We start from the raw sequence: 20036 nt of genomic DNA, 5'->3' as shown, positions 1-20036 counted from the left end.
TTTTCCCATTTTGTAATTGGGTTGGCTGTCTTTTTGTTGTTGAGATGAACAATCTCTTGATAAATTCTGGATACTAGACCTTTATCTGATATATCATTTCCAAATATTGTCTCCCATTGTGAAGGCTGTCTTTCTACTTTCTTGATGAAGTTCTTTGATGCACAAAAGTGTTTACTTTTGAGGAGTTCCCATTTATTTATTTCCTTCTTCAGTGCTCTTGCTTTAGGTTTAAGGTCCATAAAACCACCTCCAGTTGTAAGATCCATAAGATATCTCCCAACATTTTCCTCTAACTGTTTTATGGTCTTAGACCTAATGTTTAGATCTTTGATCCATTTTGAGTTAACTTTTGTATAGGGTGTGAGAGATGGGTCTTCTTTCATTCTTTTGCATATGGATATCCAGTTCTCTAGGCACCATTTATTGAAGAGACTGCTCTGTCCCAGGTGAGTTGGCTTGACTGCCTTATCAAAGATCAAATGTCCATAGATGAGAGGGTCTATATCTGAGCACTCTATTCGATTCCATTGGTCGATATATCTATCTTTATGCCAATACCATGCTGTTTTGACCACTGTGGCTTCATAATATGCCTTAAAGTCAGGCAGCGCGAGACCTCCAGCTTCGTTTTTTTTCCTCAAGATGTTTTTAGCAATTCGGGGCACCCTGCCCTTCCAGATAAATTTGCTTATTGGTTTTTCTAATTCTAAAAAATACGTTGTTGGGATTTTGATTGGTATTGCATTGAATCTGTAAATCAATTTAGGTAGGATTGACATCTTAACTATATTTAGTCTTCCAATCCATGAACACGGTATGCCCTTCCATCTGTTTAGGTCTTCTGTGATTTCTTTTAGCAGTTTTTTGTAGTTTTCTTTATATAGGTTTTTTGTCTCTTTAGTTAAATTTATTCCTAGGTATTTTATTCTTTTAGTTGCAATTGTAAATGGGATTCGTTTCTTGATTTCCCCCTCAGCTTGTTCATTACTAGTGTATAGAAATGCTACAGATTTTTTTTTTTTTTTTTTAAAGGAAAGACAGAGAGAAGGAAGGAAGGAAGGAAGAAAGGGAAACATTTTTTAAACATTTTCTTGTTTTATTGTATTTTGTTTTTCCGTTTTTTGTTACATGGGCTGGGGCCGGGAATCGAACCGAGGTCCTCCGGCATAGCAGGCAAGCACTTTGCCCGCTGAGCCACCGCGGCCCGCCCATAGAAATGCTACAGATTTTTGAATGTTGATCTTGTAACCTGCTACTTTGCTGTACTCATTTATTAGCTCTAGTAGTTTTGTTGTGGATTTTTCTGGGTTTTCGACGTATAGTATCATATCGTCTGCAAACAGTGATAGTTTTACTTCTTCCTTTCCAATTTTGATGCCTTGTATTTCTTTTTCTTGTCTAATTGCTCTGGCTAGAACCTCCAACACAATGTTGAATAATAGTGGTGATAGTGGACATCCTTGTCTTGTTCCTGATCTTAGGGGGAAAGTTTTCAATTTTTCCCCATTGAGGATGATATTAGCTGTGGGTTTTTCATATATTCCCTCTATCATTTTAAGGAAGTTCCCTTGTATTCCTATCTTTTGAAGTGTTTTCAACAGGAAAGGATGTTGAATCTTGTCGAATGCCTTCTCTGCATCAATTGAGATGATCATGTGATTTTTCTGCTTTGATTTGTTGATATGGTGTATTACATTAATTGATTTTCTTATGTTGAACCATCCTTGCATACCTGGGATGAATCCTACTTGGTCATGATGTATAATTCTTTTAATGTGTTGTTGGATACGGTTTGCTAGAATTTTATTGAGGATTTTTGCATCTGTATTCATTAGAGAGATTGGTCTGTAGTTTTCTTTTTTTGTAATATCTTTGCCTGGTTTTGGTATGAGGGTGATGTTGGCTTCATAGAATGAATTAGGTAGTTTTCCCTCCTCTTCGATTTTTTTGAAGAGTTTGAAGAGAATTGGTACTAATTCTTTCTGGAACGTTTGGTAGAATTCACATGTGAAGCCATCTGGTCCTGGACTTTTCTTTTTAGGAAGCTTTTGAATGACTAATTCAATTTCTTTACTTGTGATTGGTTTGTTGAGGTCATCTATGTCTTCTTGAGTCAAAGTTGGTTGTTCATGTCTTTCCAGGAACCCGTCCATTTCCTCTAAATTGTTGTATTTATTAGCGTAAAGTTGTTCATAGTATCCTGTTATTACCTCCTTTATTTCTGTGAGGTCAGTAGTTATGTCTCCTCTTCCATTTCTGATCTTATTTATTTGCATCCTCTCTCTTCTTCTTTTTGTCAATCTTGCTAAGGGCCCATCAATCTTATTGTTTTTCCATAGAACCAACTTCTGGCCTTATTGATTTTCTCTATTGTTTTCATGTTTTCAATTTCATTTATTTGTGCTCTAATCTTTGTTATTTCTTTCCTTTTGCTTGCTTTGGGGTTAGCTTGCTGTTCTTTCTCCAGTTCTTCCAAATGGATAGTTAATTCCTGAATTTTTGCCTTTTCTTCTTTTCTGATATAGGCATTTAGAGCAATAAATTTCCCTCTTAGCACTGCCTTTGCTGCGTCCCATAAGTTTTGATATGTTGTGTTTTCATTTTCATTCGCCTCGAGGTATTTGCTAATTTCTCTTGCAATTTCTTCTTTGACCCAGTCGTTGTTTAAGAGTGTGTTGTTGAGCCTCCACGTATTTGTGAATTTTCTGGCACTCTGCCTATTATTGATTTCCAACATCAGTCCTTTATGGTCCGAGAAAGTGTTGTGTAAGATTTCAATCTTTTTAAATTTGTTAAGACTTGCTTTGTGACCCAGCATATGGTCTATCTTTGAGAATGATCCATGAGCACTTGAGAAAAAGGTGTATCCTGCTGTTGTGGGATGTAATGTCCTATAAATGTCTATTAAGTCTAGTTCATTATAGTAATATTCAGATTCTCTATTTCTTTGTTGATCCTCTGTCTAGATGTTCTGTCCCTTGATGAGAGTGGTGAGTTGAAGTCTCCAACTATTATGGTATATGAGTCTATTTCCCTTTTCAGTGTTTGCAGTATATTCCTCACATATTTTGGGGCATTCTGATTCGGTGCGTAAATATTTATGATTGTTATGTCTTCTTGTTTAATTGTTCCTTTTATTAGTATATAGTGTCCTTCTTTGTCTCTTTTAACTGTTTTACATTTGAAGTCTAATTTGTTGGATATTAGTATAGCCACTCCTGCTCTTTTCTGGTTGTTATTTGCATGAAGTATCTTTTCCCAACCTTTCACTTTCAACCTATGTTTATCTTTGGGTCTAAGATGTGTTTCCTGTAGACAGCATATGGAAGGATCCTGTTTTTTAATCCATTCTGCCAATCTATGTCTTTTGATTGGGGAATTCAGTCCATTGACATTTAGTGTTATTACTGTTTGGATAATATTTTCCTCTAACATTTTGCCTTTTGTATTATATATATCATATCTGATTTTCCTTCTTTCTACACTCTTTTCCATATCTCTCTCTTCTGTCTTTTTGTATCTGACTCTAGTGCTCCCTTTAGTATTTCTTGCAGAGCTGGTCTCTTGGTTACAAATTCTTTCAGTGACTTTTTGTCTGAGAATGTTTTAATTTCTCCCTCATTTTTGAAGGATAATTTTGCTGGATATAGGAGTCTTGGTTGGCAGTTTTTCTCTTTTAGTATTTTAAATATATCATCCCACTGTCTTCTAGCTTCCATGGTTTCTGCTGAGAAATCTACACAAAGTCTTATTGGGTTTCCCTTGTATGTAATGGATTGTTTTTCTCTTGCTGCTTTCAAGATCTTCTCTTTCTCTTTGACCTCTGACATTCTAACTAGTAAGTGTCTTGGAGAACGCCTATTTGGGTCTAATCTCTTTGGGGTGCGCTGCACTTCTTGGATCTGTAATTTTAGGTCTTTCATAAGAGTTGGGAAATTTTCAGTGATAATTTCTTCCATTAGTTTTTCTCCTCCTTTTCCCTTCTCTTCTCCTTCTGGGACACCCACAACACGTATATTTGTGCGGTTCATATTGTCCTTGAGTTCCCTGATACCCTGTTCAAATTTTTCCATTCTTTCCCTATAGTTTCTGTTTCTTTTTGGAATTCAGATGTTCCATCCTCCAAATCACTAATTCTATCTTCTGTCTCTTTAAATCTATCATTGTAGCTATCCATTATTTTTTCTATGTTTGCTACTTTATCCTTCACTTCCATAAGCTCTGTGATTTGTTTTTTCAGTTTTTCTATTTCTTCTTTATGTTCAGCCCATGTCCTCTTCATGTCCTCCCTCAATTTATCGATTTCATTTTGAAGAGGTTTTCCATTTCTGTTCGTATATTCAGCATTAGTTGTCTCAGCTCTTGTGTCTCATTTGAGCTATTGGTTTGTTCCTTTGACTGAGCCATATTCTCCATCTTTTGAGCGTGGACAGTTATCTTCTGCTGCTGGTGTCTGGGCATTTATTCAGATTTCTCTTGGTGTTGGACCCAGCAAGGTTGTAATATTTTTCTGTGAAATCTCTGGGTTCTGTTTTTCTTATCCTGCCCAGTAGGTGGCGCTCGTGGAACACGTTTGTCTGCGGGTCCCACCAGTAAAAGGTGCTGTGGGACCTTAAACTTTGGAAAACTCTCGCCGTCCTGGGTGTTCGCTAGCCGAAGCGGCTTGAGCCGGCCCAGGGTCCGAACGCAGGGAGGGTTGCTGGTCGCCGCAGCCAGGGAAAGAGCCCGTCCGAATTTCCTAGTCGGCCCTGGGCAACAAGCGTGGCGGGAGGGCGCCAGCGGCAGCGGCCTGCCCGAGTGAGTGCACGTTCCCCGGGAGTCACGGGGTCACCGTTCTCCGCGGCCTGGGGGTTTCCGATCCAATTCTCTCAGTTGTTCCGGGGGCTGCGCGTGGTGTGGGCGCCAGTCGCCTTGGTTTCAGGGGACCACCTCTCCAATTCTCCGAGCCAGCCCGGGAAGGGGGAAGGGAGTAACTCCGGCCGCTTGCCACCCTGCCCGGTAAGGCCCGCGCGCCTCGGCGATCTCACCCGAGCTGCTTCTCTCAGCCAGCCAGCCGTTCCAGGATGGGGTACGCTGTCTTTTTTATCTCTGTTGTGGCTTTGGGCGCTTTCTGTATCGTTTCTACTCCCCTAGTAGGTGTCCTGGAGAAGAAACTAAGATCCGCGCATCTTACTAAGCCGCCATCTTCCAGGAAGTCCTCAAAATTATTTTTAATGTCTCTCTATATTTTACTTAAAAAAATTTTTTTTGTTCCTTGCTAATGTGGTTGGCAATCTGTTTTTATTGGACAGCATTGCTCTAGAATGTAATAAGGTCTTCAGAAATATTTCTCAGAAGCTGTTCAGGTGGGGTACTTCTCCACTGTGGAGTCACCCAGTTGTTTTATCTGATGGAACCTTTGGGACTTAGGATACTGTAAGACACCTGGGCTGAATACCCTGAGTTCTGGATGGTTTAGAAAAAGCTGGGTAGGGATGATGCATACTATTTCATTGTATATTAGAGGAGTGTGCACAGCATTTAAAAATAGTATTGCCCTCCCTCCACCCTGCCCCATCATGATCCCTCATGAGTTATTTCTGTTGGCCACGTTATGAATTTGACATTTGGTTCAGTTGGTGGGACCTGCCTCGGTCCTTTAAAACAGAATGGACAGTTAGCAAAAGGTCAAAGCCACTATGGCTGGTGGTAGCTGTCCAGACCCGTGAAAGGGCAGAGGAGACCCAGGGAAATTGAAATAGTCAGCATGGCAAAATGCTTGGTCAGGATCCAGACTCAAAGAAGCCTTCACTTGCACATGGTCAACCACTGTGGCAGTTATGTGTTTGTTTGTTTGCTGAGACAAGGCTCCAAGATCACAGCTAGAAATGCTGGTACATGCCCAGCCCTCTGCTGCCTGTAGGCTTCCAGCTTCCAGATCTGGGAGAGAAGCCAAGGGAGAACTTAAAGTTACAATGTTGTTGACAAGGATGGGAAAGTGAGAGAGGGAGGGAGAAAAACAGAGAGACAGACAGGAAGAAAGCTAGTGAGTGAGGGAGTGGGAAGGGCAGCTGGGAGAGCCTGAAAAGAGGGTCCCACTGCCTTGTGAAGCAAATGAGGTGTATGGAGTGTGTCCTAAAGCAAGTCCTGATCTGCTGACTGAGGAAGGAGTCAGCGATGTGTTCAGATTGTGCAGTGATGATGGGAGATTGTGGAGAAAGCAGATCGGATGACCTCGGGAGGGGCGGGGCGGGACTTGCACTCAGCAGGAGGCAGCTGCGGCTTCCACTGCGAGAAGATTCCCGGCGCGGAGACCAACGGGCTCTGCCCCCATTTAAGGCTCGCTGGCTGCAGTTTTGTCCGCTGCCCCGCGCAGTCTCTCGCCTCGGCAGGCCCTCAGCGTGAGGCGCAGTCCCACCGGGTGGTCCGCGCGGAGCCGTTAGGCTCGGGCAGGGAAACGGTTAGGGCAACTTCTAACCGTCAGCGCCGCCGCCTCGGGCTGAGTGTAAGTCCAGCCCCGCCCCTCGGAAGGTGGGGGTCGGCCTGGGCGCGCGCGTGTCAGTCAAATCGAACCCCCCGTGGACCGTTCCCCACCGCCACCCGGCGCGGAGACCAAGAGGTTCTGCGCCCTGCGACAAACTGACCTCACGGCCTGGTCCTCTGCTCCCTGGAGTCTCACAAGCAGGAATCTGTGCTGCAGAGCAGCTCGCCGGCCTCAAGCGCCCGTCGACGCGGCCCCTTTAAGGGAGTCTCCTCGCCGTGTGGGGCGGGGCGGGGCAGGGCCCGCGAGGGGTTAGGACCGACAGACACGGGAGCAACCAGGACGACCCCCGCCTTCCGAGGGGGGGACTTGCACTCAGCAGGAGGCGGCGGCCACGACTGCCAGAAGTATCCCGGCGGGAATCTAAAGGCTCCGCACCGGCTCCGCCGGCCCCGGCCCTCAACCCACCGCGATGTACCGCGGGGCCGCCCCCAGGCGCAGCTGATGCCCCGCGGCTGCCTCAGAGACCCGCCGGGTGGCGCTGAAGAGCCGTGGCGGGCCGAGCGGCCGTCGGGGCGCCGTGGTCCTGCTGGTCACCGCCAACATGGACTCGCCTTGGAACACGTGAGTGCCCGCCGCTGTCGGATGGCGGGCGGGTGATGGGGGGCGCGGGCCGCAGGGCCCCCGAGCTCTGAACCCCGAATTCTGTCCCCGAGTGCCGCTTCCCAGCCCCAACTCTGGGCCCCTGGCCCCGCCCAGAACCCGTGGCCCCCTCGAATACCGAAAACCGGTCTCTGAATACCGCCCGGGGAATACCACCCTGGAGTCTGGAGCACGGACCCCAAACTTACCCACCCTTCCGTTTGCTTCATCCTTTTTTTTAACCCGTTTTACTTAAATGCTGTGCAAATTCATATCTTAAATTTCTTTTATACCTACCTTTAACTGAGATGCAGTTTATATACCGTAAAAGCGCCTGTTTAAAGCCTATACCACGATGTTGTTTAGCGTCTTTACAAACTGGCGCCACCATTGCATTAATCTACTTTAGAACACTTTGTCACCCCGCAGTCACCCCGTGTCACCCCCAGGCCTGGCGACCACAGTCTGCCCCTTCTCTAGGATGTCCCTACTCTGGGCGCTTCCATACTTGGAGCTGACCGCGTCCCTCGTTCCGTGTCCGCTTCTCTCCCGCGCGTCAGGCCTTTGCTCCTTTGGTGGTGCGACAGCGCCCGGTCCTATGGCTGGTCCCGTTTGTGTGTGGGTCTTCCGTGGTGGGCGCCCACGTGGCCCCCGCTGTGCTGCCCTTGTGGAGGGAGTTGCAGTGCTCACCATGTGCAGGTGTTCTCGGCGGCTTTCCAGCTTTCGGAGCACGCACACTGGGAGTGGGGTGCTGGCACAGGCGAGTTGTTGACTGCTTTCCGGAGTTGCCGCACAGGTCCCGGCAGCAACTGCGCGCGGTTCCAGTTCTCCCATCTTTGCCAGGGCTTGTCATTGCTTTTTTGTTGTTGTTGTTGAGAAATGTGACATAGAAAAGAGCAGCAAGTTTCAAGGCACATTAGTAGAACAGCTTTCAGTTTTTGGTGTGGGTTACAATTCCACAATTTGAGGTTTTTACTTCTAACTGCTTGAGATACTGGAGACTAAAAGGGACATCGGTTCAATGATTCTGCAGCCATACTCCTTTGTTAAACCCTACCTTCTCTGTATAACTCAATCTCCATCTTTGGTCTTCCTCCCACTCTTTAGGGCTATGCCCTTTTTAACTGTTTCACTGTTGGAAGGGACTGTCGATAATATGGGGTATGGGGTATGGGGATGGAAGGAACGAGTTGATGTTCTGGAAGGGCTGGGCCCTCTGTATTTCTCTGGTCCAGGGACTCACGTGGAGGTTGTAGGTTACTGAAAGTTACCCTAGTGCATGGAACCTTTGTCTATTTTTATGTGTTGCCCGAGATGTTGTTTAGGATTGGCAGGAACGGTTTTGGTTGGGGTTTGGCAAGTGTGGCATATTTCTCAGGGACTGGAGCCTAGCCATGCTTAAAATTTTTTAATCCTTCTCTCCCTCTCTACATTCACTCTCTGCCCTCCGTACCTGTAACCCCCCTCTCTGTTCCCCCCTTCCCCCTCTTGTTGTAGACCGCCCATTTCCGTAACTCACCACTAAACCGCAAGCCTTCCTGTTATTCTCTTCACTCCTCTATACCTAACCTAAGCCCTCAGCCTAGCAACTGCCTCCTGCCTTGTGTGATTGGCTGTCCCTTCCTGACGTGTGCGCCCAAGACTCCACCCCTCCCCGAGAGTACTTAAGCCCCACGCTTACCCCGCTCTGGGTCGTCCGAGCCCCGGGGTCTTCGGACCCCAGACGTCTCACTCCTCGTGTTCCCGGGTGGCCCATCCCGGAGTGTAACAATAAAAGCCTAAAACCCGAATCTGGCCTCAGTGAAGACTTCTCGCGACCGCCGGCTGGGGAAAGCGCCGGCTCCAGCTTACCCAGGTTAATTCCCGCGAGCTCGCCCCAAACCCACCCAGTGTACCGGTCGCGCGGCCCGGCTGAAGCTATCAGCGGCAATTGGCGCCCGAACAGGGACCCTCTACACTTCCGTCGCTGACTGGACACTGGAGATCCTAGGACCTCTCTTCTGAACCAAGGTAAGCCTACTAGACTCTCCTGCTAAATAAACGCAGTCCTAGGTCCTACAAGCAGTGAGTAGTCCCCTCTAAATTTTGTTATGGGTCAATCTCTCTCTAAAAGCCAGGTCCCCCAGGTGCGCGCCCTAAACCGGTAACTGCTGCCGCCGCAGACGTTTCCGCATCGGGCTCCGAGTCGGTCTCAGATGCGGAGTCCTTGCTCGAGCAGCTTGAAGAGCGGCTCGAGAGGCACCCACCCCTACAGGACTATGGCAGAGAGCCTCAGGGCGGAAAAACTAACTCCACCCTTCCGCCTTCTTCCCTTCCAGACCGGAAGGGAGCCATGATCTCTACCCCGCCCTCCCTAAGAGAGAGGAAGTGGGGCGCCCCGAACCCCCCCCATGCCTTCCGTCCCCCCTCCTGCTGCCTGTCCTCCTTCCCTTAGCAACACCAACCCCTTCTTCCCGGAAGCGCAGCCGCCATCTTATGTACCCCCGCCACCATCTTATGCAGGGCCGTCACAGAGCTATCGCCATCTCGTTCACACCCGGCCGCCCTGTTGCAATCCCACAGGCGGCAACCCCCCCTCGGGTCCAGGGCAGCTCTGGCCCCCGGTCCGGCCGCTGCCGCCGACACAGGCAGCCCTCTTCCCCATTAATCTCACCCCATCCCCGCAACGCCCATTCCCGTGGGTTCCCCACAGTGAGGAAGAAATAAAGCGGCTACGCAAAGCAGTCAAACAGGATGGGCTTACCGGTCCCTACGCTACCCAGCAACAGTTGCTCCAAAGGATTGGAGCCTCTTTGAAAGAATCCTACTTGCCATAATTTTCCTGTGCATCATCGCGTGTTTTAACCTGCTCATTTTTTCCTCTAGGTGCTAACCTTATTATTTTCAGTAAAAATGTTCTCCCTAGCACGCCCCTCCGGAATTCCCACCTGGCGACTCCTCCCTGTAACACTTCTAATTTTCTCCACAGCCACTTCTGCAAAACCTCCTGAAAACGAAGTGTGGGCCGCAGTCCAATATCCCCCAGGATTACTGTTCCTCACCCCCGATTCCCCCACATTCCCACAACTTTTTGTTGATACCTTAATACCTCTTTCTCAGTAGTTTTCATAGTACTTCAACCTAGACTCCTGTGAATCCCGCTCAACGCGACCAGGTGGGTCGCTCCTGCACTACCCATGGACAGCTCCGTCACTCAGCTCAGCTCACGCGCTAAGCGAGACTTCGGCATCACCGCCGCCATCTCGGCGGCCATCGTCGCCTCCGTTACAGCTTCGGTCACGGCAGCCGTCGCGCTCACCCAGACCTCCACCTCCGCTTCTGTCATAAATAACCTTACCAGTTCCACCGCCTCGGCCCTGTCCTTACAGGCAAGACTCAATTCCCTAACCCACCAAACCCTGTTTCTGTGTCACCCCTGTACTTGTCAACACCTCTCGTCCTCGCCTCACCCTGCGTGATTGGAACTATACTCACAGCCTTCAAACTCAAATTCTAGCTATAGAAAACCTATAAACTCTCTAGCTCTCTCCTTTCGGACCTCCTCCATAAATTCTCTTCCCTTTTCCAACCTTCCAGCCTTATCTTCTACGGTGTCCTCCTACTAATTTTAATTGCTATCCTTTTCTTACTTAAGTGCCTCTTTTCAAAAATCTCTTGTCACAAACGAAATACAAAACTCTTAGCTCTTGCCGCGCTAAAGCTCCAAAATCCCTTCGCCAACGCGGACGACCATCGGCAGACTCAGGTATGGCTCGCTAGTGTTGCTCACCCCCAGGACTGATCACCCTGAGGTTGGTGTCGCTCTCAAGACTGGCCATCTTGTGCAGTCGGCACTGCGCTACTGCGGCTCTAGCCTTGCCTGCCTATGCCTGCGCCACTCCCTGCCTCTCTCCATTCCCCTACGGGGGCTGCATGTCACCAGAGAGCGTGCATCTGGGGCCGCCGAAAGGCTACCAGATGGGTACCGCTGGGTGCGGCACAAAGTAGCCGCAGAAGAGGGCCACTCTAACAGGCCTCCTCTGGCTCTTCTGGGGCACATGAGATTTGCATAAGGGTCGGCTCAGCACATACCCTTCCCCTGAAATTCTGAGCCTCAAGTGCAAGGGGAATCTCATCCCTACCCCTCCCAGCAAAGGTTAATGCCCACCACCTGTCACACAGGTGAGCCTTTAAAAGAAAAAGGAGAGGAATTGTGGCATATTTCTCAGGGACTGGAGCCTAGCCATGCTTAAAATTTTTTAATCCTTCTCTCCCTCTCACATTCACTCTCTGCCCTCCGTACCTGTAACCCCCTCTCTGTTCCCCCCTTCCCCCTCTTGTTGTAGACCGCCCATTTCCGTAACTCACCACTAAACCGCAAGCCTTCCTGTTATTCTCTTCACTCCTCTATACCTAACCTAAGCCCTCAGCCTAGCAACTGCCTCCTGCCTTGTGTGATTGGCTGTCCCTTCCTGACGTGTGCGCCCAAGACTCCACCCCTCCCCGAGAGTACTTAAGCCCCACGCTTACCCCGCTCTGGGTCGTCCGAGCCCCGGGGTCTTCGGACCCCAGACGTCTCACTCCTCGGGTTCCCGGGTGGCCCATCCCGGGGTGTAACAATAAAAGCTTAAAACCCGCATCTGGCCTGAGTGACGACTTCTCGCGACCGCCGGCTGGGGAAAGCGCCGGCTCCAGCTTACCCAGGTTAATTCCTGCGAGCTCGCCCCAAACCCACCCAGTGTACCGGTCGCGCGGCCCAGCTGAAGCTATCAGCGGCAGCAAGGTATGATAGGTGGCAATGTGTAAATGCAGCATGTATAAGAGTGATTCCAGAGGAGCCTCTCAATTCTATTTGAACTCTCAGCCACTGATACCTTATTTGTTAACACTTCTTTTCCCCATTTTTGTCTGGAAGACATTGTTGATCCCACGGTGCCAGGGCCAGGCTCATCCCTGGAGTCACTTCCGACGTTGCCAGGGAGACTTTCACCCCTGGATGTCAGGTCCCACTTAGGGGAAGGGCAATGATTTCACTTGCAGAGTTGGGCTTCAAGAGGGTGAGGCCACATCTGAGCAACAAAAGAGGTCCTCCAGAAGTAACTCATAGGCATGCCTATAGGTAGCTAAGGTTCTTGCTCCAACTAAGCATCACAAGAGTAAGCCTCAGGATCAAGGGCTTAGCCTACTGACTTGGGTGTCCCTCGTGTTGACACAGTATCCGGGTTTCCCTGGTGTTGTCATTGTTTATTAAGTTTAACTCTTGATGATGGTTATGGGCATCTGAGTGGTATGAGGTGGTCTCTTGTGATCTGGGTTGTGTGTCTCAGTGACTGGTGAGCTGAGCATCTCTTCGTGGGCTTCTGAGTGTGTTCATATCCCGTGCCCCTTTTTAGTTGTGTAGTTCATCTTTTGATGGTGTCTGCTGGTTTAGCCGCGTGAAGAGGAGGAAAGAGGGGCTGTTTCTGGTGCTGTGCTGGGTGGGCTACACTGAGTTTGGCGCTACCCTGGCTTCCCAGATGTGGATGGTCACTTCCTGGCCTTCTGCCTGGTGTGACACCTGCTGGCTGGCTCCTGGCTGTGTGTTGTCCTGAGGGGCCTCCAGGCCCCACCCACATCTCAGGTACTTGGAGCCTGTCCCACCTGGGGCTGGTGCTCAAGTGGGCTTTAGTGCCAAGGTCCCATCCTGAGGTCTCCTCCTGCACATCCCAGAGTCTTCTTCCCAGCCTCTTGGCCTGGGCAGGGCCAGCAGTCCATGGCGGGCACTGGTGAGCCGCCCTGTGGCCCAGAGTGGAGTGACAGGGACCAGACAAGGCTGAGTTGCCCCAGCTGCAGGGCAGTCCTCCCTTGTGCAGGGTGCCTCATGTTGTCACTGCCTGGGCAGTCCTGACCAGGTGCCCTAGGCCCAAATCCCTTCAGCAGGGCTGGGGCTTCTCTGTCCTCAAAGCCCCGACATTTACTGCTGACCCCGTGAATGCCACCCCCCCTTCTGAACAATTCCCTTCGTGGTGTGTGTGAAGTTTCTGCTTTATAAGCACCACAGAGCCAGGGATTCCAGCTTCCCAGAGATGGCAGGCCAGGGCAGGGCCGTGTGGAAAAGCACATCCTCGTCGCCTCCCAGGGCCTCCAAAGACACTCACACAGGTACCCACTGCATGACACTACTTCCCCCACGTCCTTGCTGCCACCCTCCAAGGTGGCCCCACCGTGCCAGTGGGCAGGCGAGGAGTCTGAATGTTTCTCTTCTCCAGTGGGCACATCCTCCTTGTTCGGAGCCAAGGTCTCTGTGACATCCACCCTCTGTGGTTCCCAGGGTGTCCACCCCAGGAAACTGCAGTGTCCACCATGCATAGTCCCCATGGCATCCAGCCCAGGTCCTCAAGGTGTCGAGCTCAGGTCCCCATGGTTACCACCCTCCACGGTTCTCACAGCATCCACCCCAGGTCCCTGTGGCATCCACCCTGCACAGTCCCCAAAACACAGAGGTTGTCTGTGTTTTCCATGGTGCCCACCCCAGGTCCCTACAGTATCCGCTGCCAGGTCCACACACCCTCCATGCCAGGTCCCCATGGCATCCACCCTTCATGGTTCCCACGGTGTCCACCCTCCACGGCCCCCACAGCATCCAGACTCCATGGTCCCCATCCCTTCATTCCAGGTCCCCACAGAGTCTACCACAGGTCCCTGTGACCTCCACCCTCCATGGATCCCATGGCGTCCATCCCAGGTCCCCCATGGTATCCACTCCCAGTTCCCCGTGGTGTCCACCCTCCACAGTCCCCATGCGTTCAGACCCAGTGTCTCTGTGGTATCCATCCCCCCAGGGTTTCCACCATGTGCCTGCATGTGTTAGCAGTGTGACACCCCTCCCCTAGTCCCCCACTGCATTCTCCCCCAGGGTCCTTGCAATGACCCCCCCCTAAGGTCTGCATGGTGAACCCCAAGTGTCCCTGTGCCTTTTAACCACCCCCCAGGGGTCCCCCCTCCCCCCACCACATTCTCCTCCCCAGGGCCCCTGGCATGCCCCTGAGACAAAGTGCCTGAGTTGTGCCTGGAAGGTGGGTGACAGGGTGGGTGCAAGGTCCAGGGGCTGCCCTTTGCCAGGTTGGGGTACCCCCTTGTGGAGGATGTTTGTACAGGTGGGTCTGTGCACAGCTGTCGGGCATTTTCTGTGTCTAATGGTTTTTCACTTTTTTCTTCTTTCCATCCAGCAAGCCTGCAGAAGAACCAGCTGCAGGAGTTTTATCAGGTGAGCTGCTTCTCACAGCTGCTGCGTACTCATGCCTCCCTACTCCTCTGGGCAGCAACTCCGAGCCCTGGTGGCTGGTTCTGGAGAGCCTCTGCTGGTAAGTGTTGCTTCAGGGCTGTGAGGCACGCAGAACAAAAGTGTAGATGAGCCCCTGGAGGCGCCGGTGGGGATGCCACACAGAGGGGCCAAGGTCAATGTGGTGTTTTATCTCCCAGCTGCCAGTGTTTTTGCTTGGGGGTGTCTGTGTTTGGGGTTGCTCTCCAGGGGGAGAAAGCCTCAGGTGGTGGAGACCCAGGCCCTTGTCTATCCAAGTGCATCTGCCTGCAGTCCAGCCCTCCGCAGACTTATGGTTTCAGGGGTCGAGGTTGGAGGGGGAAGCAGGCCAGGCTTTCTGTGGGTCCGTGAGAGCCCTGGGGTACAACTGGGATGTCATCCTGGCATTTCTCAACCTCATTTGACCCATTCCCCATGCTTTTCCCATGCAGTCCTGTTCCACAATGGGGCAAGGTCACTGTTCTTGGGCAGCAGGCGGAGGGGTTCTCTGGAGGCCCATTTCATCTCCCCTCCTTGCATACACCCCAGGCCCCCAGAGGCTGTCTTGGATGTTGTGGCTCGTGAGTGTGGGCCTTGCGTAGGTGTGAGAGTGGAGACACTATTGGAAACTCAGGGTGTCGGGTGAGGACGATGCAGGTGGAGGGGCAGGTGGTGTGAAGGCATGGCCTGGACCACTGTGGCTCTTGGCAGAGCAGAGGTGACTGGCTGGGGATGGGGAGGGTACCCTATCCAGAGATGCAGGGCAGAGCAGTCAAGGCACGGGGCTGGGTTTGGAGCATCCGGACAGCCCTCTCAGGCCATGGTGTCTTGGAGCTGAGGCAGGTGGTGCTCTGTGGAAACTGTGCAGGTGGGATGACAGCAAGGCCACAGATAAGTCTGTGGCACACCTGTAGCAGCCAGGGCCACGGCTGAGGCAGTGCACCCACTGTGCATGGTGGGATGCTCTGGCTGGCCTTGCCAGGCACCTCAGAGGGTCGAGGGTGGAGGCTGAGTAGGGCACATCAGGGTGAATTTCTGCTACATGGCAGTGCTGACACCTAGGAGCCAGTATTGGGGTGAGGTGGAGGGAGGGCTAGCCTGAGGGGGAAGTCTGGGCAGGAGGAGGCCAACAGGGGTCTTTGGGGCCTGGTAGGCTGGCGAGAGTCCGCAGGCTGTGTGACCAGAGCACACCAAGCGGTGCAGCTCTCTTGGCTCCCTGCTTCCTGTCATTTTGGGTGAGAGCAGATGCCATGTCAGGTGGCAGCTTTAGCTGAGTGCATTGGTTTTGAGGCTTCTCTCTCCTCCAGTCAGCTCAGTTCTGATTGGTTTTGCCTGTGCTAGAACTTGAAAAATGGAAATCCAGCAGAAAATAAACTTAGGTTTGGTTTCTTTCACTCTGCAGAATGTTTTTGAGATTATTCCATGTCGTTGCCTTATCAGTAGTTCACTCATTTTTACAGCTGAGCATGGCATGGGAATCCTGCAATCCATCCATTTTCCTGCTGATGGAAATATGGTAGTGTCCAATTTTGTCTGTCATGAACAATACTGCTGTGACCATTCTTGTGGAAAGCCCTCTGTGGACCTGGCTTTCCTGTACCTTTGATAAATTCCCAGGAATGGAATTGTCAGGGTATAGGGTTTGTCACTGTCAGGTTCATGTGTCCACTTGGCCAGGTGCTGGTACTTGTTTGTTTGGTTGGGCAAGTGCTGGCCTGTCTGTTGCCATGAGGACATTTCTTAGAATTCAGTCACAATCACGTCGGCTGCATCCACAGCTGATTCCATTTGTAACTAGCCAAGAGAAATGTCTCCTGCAATGAGTGATGGTTAATCTAATCACTGGAAGCCTTTTAAGGAGGATTCAGAAGAGACAGGCTCCCTTCCTGCTTCAGCTGGGGAGCCTCTCCTGTGGAGTTCTTCTAGACCCTCCATCGGAGTCCTCAGCTTCACAGCCTGCCCTACGGATTTTGGACTCTGCATTCCCACAGTTACATGAGACAGTTTTAGAAATTTTCTATTTTCAGATATTTCCTGTTGATTCTGTTTACTAATCAAATGGCTTACTAGGTTTCAAAATAATATGCATGGAAAAATTATAAAAGTATATATTTTAATTATATCAAGCAAAAGTGTGCAATTTTAGTTTAACAAAGCACTAGGAAGGATGGATGGAAGAAGGGAAGGAAAGAAGGAAGGGAGTGAGGAAGGCCAGGAAGGAAGGATAAGGCTAAATTTCCTTCCCTTTTACAATTCCAAAGCATAGTTACAGAATCATTGCTTCCTACAATAGCCAGTCTCCAGTATAACCCCCCACAAGTTCCACCTGCAAGTACTCACACTCTTTTATAGGGTCCTTACACATTTTGCCAAGGCTGGTTTGTGTAACCAAATGTATCAATAGTATACGATACAAAGTTGGTCAGGCACTTTGATAGTAGGTGATAAAGGACTAAAACTTCCAATGTGGGTTCTCTCTCTTGCTCTCTTCTGTCTCTCTATTTCAGTCTCTCTCCTCTTTTTTATATCTTTTACTCAGCGGGAAACAAGATGCCATGTAGGAAAAAACTCTTTAAAGTGGTCCATGCAATGACAACAACCATTTGACTGAGCTTGAAGCCCATTCTTCCAAAGTTCAGTCTGCAGAAGAAAGCAGCCTCAACAATTTGACTGCAATCTCCTGAGGGATCCAGTCATATAAGGCACTCCTAAATTCCCAGTCCTCAGAAGTTGTGGGAAATAAGATATTTTTGTTGATTTAAGATGTGAACCTTTATGGTAATTTGTTATGCAGCAAAATATAACTAATACACTAACAGACTGTTTTTATAAATATAGCATATCATTAAAATGAAACCTTACAAAGGTAGATTTATTTTAAGCAACCAGGTTTAAGTATTCTAGAGGAAAATAGTTCTTTAGCATTCGTAAATTAAGTAAATTATATTCAAGGATAGGGCAACATGTTTGATATTAATGTTATTAGCATAATTGTTTTAAGAAGGAATGGTTATCTTGATATATATATATATCAAAAGATATTGCTAAAATTCAGCAATCATTTCTTATTTAAAAAAGCTCAGTGCATGCAGACTGGAGGAATATTTTTATAAGATGTTATAAATTTGTATTGAAACAACACCATAACCTTATTTTTGGTGACTCAACTGAGACATTTCCCCAAAATTTCAGAATAAGAAAAGAGCACCTTTTAATTTTAAGCTAAATTAAAATCAAGACATTGATATTAGGCATCTTCTGTTTCTAGAATATCTAAAGAAAGGGAATATTCTCCTAGTGGGATGCTTGGCTCAGCAGTGAAGAATATTTACTTAGGTATAATAATACAGGGATTGCTTGCTGATTTTCATGGACACATGTAAGACATTACTGTGATTATAATACACAAGTGAAGACATGCACAAATCTCAACATCCTTGACAATTTGTAAAAGGAAGAATGTAGCTTCCAATAGGGAGGAGAAAAGGGGATTAAAAAAATTCTCATCTTACCCAGAGGGGAGTTTAGATACTGAATAAAATATTTGAAAATGAAATGTAGGCATGTTTTGGTTTGCTAAAGTTATTGGAATGCAATATAGCAGAAATGGTCTCGTGTTTTCAGAGGGGATTTATTAAGTTACAAATTTACTGTCTTAAGGCCATGAAAATGTCCAAATTAAGGCATCCAGAAAGAGATAGATTGACTCTGAGAAAACTCCTATAGTATCTGGGTTTTCTCTGTCACATTTGAAGGAACATCATGTCATGTGCTGTCCTTCTCTCCCAGCTTCTAGTTTCAGATGGTTCACTAAGTTCCTGTTTTCAGTGGCTTTCACCCTAAGAATCTGTGGCTCCTCATTTAGCTTCTCCAGGATAGACTCTGGGTTTCATGTCTTAGCTTAGCATCTCCAAACACCTGTGTCTTGGGTTTGTCTCTCTGCTCTCTGTGTTAGGTCTGAACTCTAAGATTTCTGCCTGTTACTCTCTTCATACAGAGCTCCACAAAACGTATTAAGATTCCCCTTGAAAATGTAGAGCTGTGTTCCAGTAGCCATGTTTCTTGATGATGATTGAACAATGATATAGCTTTCACAACGTGACTCTGATTGTGAAAACCTTGTGTGTGATGTTCCTTTTATCTACCATATCAACAGACGAGTAGAACATATGGAATAAAAATAAATAATAGGGGAAACAATGTTAAAATAAATTTAGTTTGAAATACTAGTGATAAATGAAAGTGAGGGGTAAGGGGTATGTTATGTATAATCTTTTTTTTCCTGTTATTGTTTTATTTCTTTTTCTGTTGTCTTATTATTTCTTTTTCTAAATTGATGCAAATATCCTAAGAAATGATGAATATGCAACTATGTAATGATATTAAGAATTACTGATTATATATGTAGAATGGAATGATATGTTAATGTTTTTGTTGTTAATTTTTTAAATTTAAAAAATAAAAAAATAAAAAATAAAATTAAAAAAAGATTCCCCTTGAATGGATCACATCTCTCTCTAATCAAAAGGTCCCAATCACAATCAGTGAGGGGAAAAGTATCTGCAGAGTCCCCTTCAGGGACTGGTGAGAACGGGGAGAAATTCAACTTCCCCAAGTTGAATTCTTGATATTCTCACAAGCAGTGTGGACAACCAAAGCTATAGGCTGAGCCCCCAGTCTTGGGGTTTGTTCATATTAAACTTAACCCTGCAAAGGATGGGTCAAGTCTACTTAAAATTTAGGCCCAAGAGTCACTCCCAAGAGAGCCTCTTTTGTTGCTCAGATGTGGCCTGTCTCTCCAGCCAACACAACAAGCAGTCTCACCACCCTACCCCTCTCTACATGGGACATGACTCCCAGGGGTATGGACCTTCCTGGCAGCGTGGGACAGAGATCTTGGAATGAGCTGAGACTCAGCATCAAGGGACTGAGAAAACCTTCTAGACCAAAAGGGGGAAGAGTGATATAAGACAAAGTGTCAATGACTGAGAGACTCTAAACAGAGTCGAGAGGTTATCCTGGAGGTTATTCTTATGTATCAAGTAGATATCATCTTGTTATTCAAGACATAATTGAGAGGCTGGAGGGAACTGCCTGAAAATGTAGAGCTATGTTCCAGTAGCCATGTTTCTTAAGGATGATTGAATAATGATACAGCTGTCACAATGTGACTGTGTGATTGTGAAAACCTTGCGTCTGATGCTCCTTTTATCTACCTTGTCAACAAAGGAGTAGAACATATGGAATAAAAATAAATAATAGGGGGAACATATGCTAAAATAAATTTAGTTTGAAATGCTAGTGATCAATGAAAGCGAGGGGTAAGGGGTATGGTAGGTATAGTCTTTTTTTTTCGTTCCTGTGTTCATTTTATTTCTTTTTCTATTGTCTTTTTATGAATTAATGCAAATGATCTAAGAAATGATGAATATGCACCTAAGTGATGATATTGTGAATTACTGATTATGTATGATGTTTTGTTTTGTTTCTTAATTTTTTAATTAATAAATACATTAAAAAAAAAAGGTCCCAATCACAATTGAGTGGGTTACATCTCCTGTGGAAACATCCTAATCAAAAGGTCCCACCCAACAATAGGTCTGCTCCTACAAGATTGCATTAGAAGGACATGGCTTTCCTGGGGTACATAAAACTTTCAAACCAGTATAAGGTGTA

The 20036-nt window shown here is 47.8% G+C and overlaps 1 protein-coding gene across 1 annotated transcript in view; it reads left to right on the top strand.

Moving 5' to 3' along the window:
* Positions 1-20036, top strand: part of LOC143664751 (uncharacterized) — an 83883-nt gene that overhangs the window by 55556 nt on the left and 8291 nt on the right. Inside the window, exon 9 of the mRNA XM_077138150.1 lies at positions 14290-14424. The gene's annotated coding sequence lies outside the window, so the exon portion shown is untranslated. The remainder of the gene's footprint in view (positions 1-14289; positions 14425-20036) is intronic.

This window comes from Tamandua tetradactyla, chromosome 20, assembly GCF_023851605.1.
Source record: "Tamandua tetradactyla isolate mTamTet1 chromosome 20, mTamTet1.pri, whole genome shotgun sequence".
Taxonomy (NCBI): domain Eukaryota; kingdom Metazoa; phylum Chordata; class Mammalia; order Pilosa; family Myrmecophagidae; genus Tamandua; species Tamandua tetradactyla.
Note: the sequence above shows the minus strand (reverse complement) of the source record. Positions and strands in the feature narration are given on the sequence as shown.